Genomic DNA, 3,961 nt, shown 5'->3' with positions numbered 1-3,961 from the left:
CGACCCATCACTAGAAGCCAGAGGTCCATTAGCCCGCTAGGATTTAGCAGAAGCCTCTGCTCAGCGCCCACCTTGTCCTTGAGACCCTGAAGTCACTATATTGCAGAGGTGAGCGGGGCGGCTGGGGGCCGGGGAGAGGACACACATTGGCCCTCTGAGCTGCGGCTGAGTTTATCTCTATACTTTCTGCGGAGGATTCTGAGAAGGGGATGACACTCTTCGTCAGCAGTGTGTGTGTCTGGGGGTGGAGGGGAGAGGTGAAGTGGGGGGGGGGGGGTAATACCATGCCTCAGCCTCAGTATCTAACTCTCCATCACTTCATGGCCCGTCCTGAGCCTGACATATAATATGCCTCCCATAGGGGACAGTCTGTTTCCAGAGCGAGGTCGCCTGTGGCTCTTTATTTCTTACAGAACTACAGTCACATTGTGGCTGGGTTGTCAGGGCATGCTTGGGCTTGTAGTGCTCTGTGGCTGGATTGCCCGCAGGTTGTGGGTATCTCTGGTTTTGTCAGTAGTTCCTTTTTTATATCACATTCATTACCTCAGCTGGAACACTGACTGGGGGGGGGGGGGCGGAGGTTTGAGGAAGGGGACCTCAAATTTGTGTCTTGCCTAGGGCCCCATGAGGTCTACATCTACCTCCGCTGGGTGGCGCCTATGACTATGGGGGTATTCTCCTGGGATGGGCCTGTCTAGGGATGGAACGCAGGTGGGATGAGGCTTTTGGTGGAATGAGCAGGGAAGGTGGTATACACTCCCTGGATAGTCTGCAGGGGGGCACGCTGTATACAGAACATGGGGCCATTGAAGCTGCGTGGGAAGTCCGTGGTGTTCCAAAGATCAAGGGCTCCCGGCTACTGTAAGTGCAAGCTCAGTGGTTCCACCCCTAACAGGCACCGTGAGGAGCTCTGCTGCATGTAATGATGCGGAACGTTTTATGTCATGTAGTGTATTGGAGCTGCGCTGCTTAACCCTTCATGACCCACTGCATGTTTCCGCTGTATCCCAGTGACACTGCCAAATGGTGCCCTAAGTTACCCCCAAAAAAGTTTTTTTTTATTGTTTAATAATTTTTTATTTCATTATTCAGTTATTATTACATTAAAATGATTAAATTAAATATTATTAAGAACAGATATTTAATCCCTTCAGTGGCATGCCCGGAAAATTCCCGGGGCGGACTGTGCTGTGCAGACTGACAACCCCGTGGCATGCTACTGCTTCCCTTCCTTCCTCCTTGCACTCTGTTTGGCGGTGGATTTTTGCAGAATGACGCGATCGCGTCGTGACGCGATCACGTCATTCTGCAAAAGTCCACCAGCCGAATGGAGTGCAAGGGAGGGGGGGATGGGGGAGATTTCAGTGCTAGCAAATGCTACCCGTAGGAATGACCATCGATAGTCATCCCTGCATTACTGTACAAATGCGGGCGAACCAGGGGGCATAGCTTAGTGGGCATCAGGGGGCGGAGCTAAGCTCAGTGCCCTGACACTTTGAGGGGGAAAAAAACAATTCAGTAGCACTAAACCTTAGATGGCGGGAAACCATCTGGTTCTCCCCCATCAATGGTAAACGTATTCAACATTGGTCATAGACCATCGATGATTTTGAATCATCGATGATTGGTGGCCATCCCTAGCTACCCCTAGGCATAGAGCATGGATCCCAGAGCATAAAACCCCTGGCAAAAAGCATGACACAATGCATGAAACCCCTGGCAACGCGCATGAAACCCCTGGCAACGGGCAGGTTAAAAAAATTTAAAAACATGCCCTGGGAGGTGTGACCAAATTCCAAAGAGTCACCACTGAAGGGGTTAATGTCCATTTACATGGACAAGGGGTCATAAAGGGTTACGGTGGTCCTAAATACAGTTGTAGCTCCCAGGCCTGTGTTTGTAGTGTTCTCTCTGCTGAGTAAGCCATGGACAGGATGATGCGACACTGCCCCGTAGTAGTGTCATGTACCAGGGAGTCTGCGTTACATCACGTAGCAAGGCATCCCGCCTCTACATACCCAACCCCTCTTGGCGTGGTCCGGTATTCCCAGTGTGTTCTGCCTGCTACATCATTACTTGGCCAGCGGAGGGCGCCACGCTTCATGTGTGTAACTTACTTGTTTTCTGTCGGTAGATCTTCAAACAGCAACATTCAGGCACTATGAGAAGAATGCGCGGCCGCAGAGGTCCCAGGGGAAGAAGAGGTCAGTGCTGAGCTACATTATCCTGTCCTGTGTGTGGAGGGAGCAACATGACCCCCCCCCCCCTCCCCCTCCCTTCTTCCCGGGCAGAATGTTTAGCCGGCGCATGTTCCTGGACAGTCACCCCTTCTGTAATGACTACAATGGAAGCTGGGGTAATATATAGAATGCAGTGGGCGATGTCTCTATTGTACAGCTTTGGGTGCCCTGTTCGTGTTTTTATCATCCAGTCTAACAACCCTTTATCTTCACTTGTTCACAGGCCGCAGGCCGGAATTGGTCATACCTGACCTCACTTCCCTTTTTCCGCCCATTGTGACTGACCCCATTCAGCCTTGCCCCATTTTGCCTGGCCCCATTCTACCACAAGACGAGCCAGACAGCCAACAACTCTGTGTCGAGGGCCACCTCAGCGCAAAGCTGGACGCACCCTCGGGCCAGGACAACTCAAAGGCTAATGACTGATGGATTTGAATAAAGCTTTTATTCTGCCTGTGCGGAGACACGACGGGCGGGCACCGGCCCGTTGCCTCTTTTTACACTTCCTTTTACGTTGTTTTTGATAATTGGAACTTTTTATTTTGCTTTTTTTTCAAGGATATTTTACTGTTGAATGTATGGAAACACGCGCCCTGTCCACCGTTTCTCCAGCGAGGGATCTCCTGAGGACGGCTGCAGAGACCGTTTCTTCCTGCGGATGTTACTGCCAAATGGGTCACAGGTCTCCTGTGTACCTGAACCTGTTTTTAGTGGGAGCTTAGCCAATGCAAGTTCTAAATCTGAGGCTCACAGACGCCCCCCACCCCATACACCCACCTCCCCAAAGACTGGATATGAGGCGTGCCTCCGTGAAGAAAGCCGTACCTAGAATACAGTCTGTCTGCAGGCGAATCACCTGCGTGTTGTGTTTAGAACTGTTAAACAATCATTAAACGCGTTGAGTAAACCTGCTCCTAGCATTGTTTTACCTGTGACACTATCAGCGTTTACCGGCCATGTGGCTCCTACTTGAGCACCGCCACCTAGTGGCCGTAGTATGGAAACGGTGGAGTAGTGGCATGTTTTACAATACGCTAATTTATTTATTAACAGTTTCTTATATAGCGCAGCATATTCCATTGCTCTTTACAATTAGAACAGTTATAGAACAAACTGGGCAAAAACAGACCGACATAGAGGTAGGAGGGTCCTGCTCGCAAGCTTACATTCTATATGGAGATAGGCATTGATACACAAGGATAGATGCTACCTATTGCATAATGGTCCACCAGATTGCTAGGTTCTTTATGGGTTGTATGATATGATCACCCGGCAATGTTGGCCAAGTGTCAGGGAAGTGTGAGACTAAAGAGAGACAAGATATGTGATGTTATGTGTACTGTACAGAGAGGATGTAACTGTATAGGGAAGCACTGAAGGTTATGTGGGTGGGTCTGGAATTTAATAGGCTTGCCTGAAGATGTGAGTTTTCAGGGAACGTTTAAAGGTTTGGAGACTAGAGGAGAGTCTTATTGTGCATGGGAGGGCATTCCACAGAGTGGGTGAATCCCGGATAAAGGGGGTCATTCTGACCTGTTCGCTCGCTGCTTTTTGACGCAGCCGAGCGAACGGGTCCCTACTGCACTGCGGGCCGGGGAGCGATGAGTAGCTCCCGGCCAGCACGCTAAAGCTGCGCTGGCCGAGAGCTACTCTTGAAGTGCAAAGAAATCGGCGCTGTGCGATACCTTTGCACTTCTGCAGTGGTATAAGTGACCTGTAGT

General features: G+C 50.3%; 1 long non-coding RNA gene across 1 annotated transcript; it reads left to right on the top strand.

Moving 5' to 3' along the window:
- LOC134980072 (uncharacterized) lies at positions 1–3,147 on the top strand. The gene is made up of 3 exons (XR_010190325.1): positions 1–108; positions 2,135–2,204; positions 2,464–3,147. It is a non-coding gene; the product is annotated as an uncharacterized LOC134980072 (long non-coding RNA).
- Positions 3,148–3,961: the final 814 nt, after the last annotated feature.

This window comes from Pseudophryne corroboree, chromosome 12, assembly GCF_028390025.1.
Source record: "Pseudophryne corroboree isolate aPseCor3 chromosome 12, aPseCor3.hap2, whole genome shotgun sequence".
Lineage (NCBI taxonomy): Eukaryota > Metazoa > Chordata > Amphibia > Anura > Myobatrachidae > Pseudophryne > Pseudophryne corroboree.
Note: the sequence above shows the minus strand (reverse complement) of the source record. Positions and strands in the feature narration are given on the sequence as shown.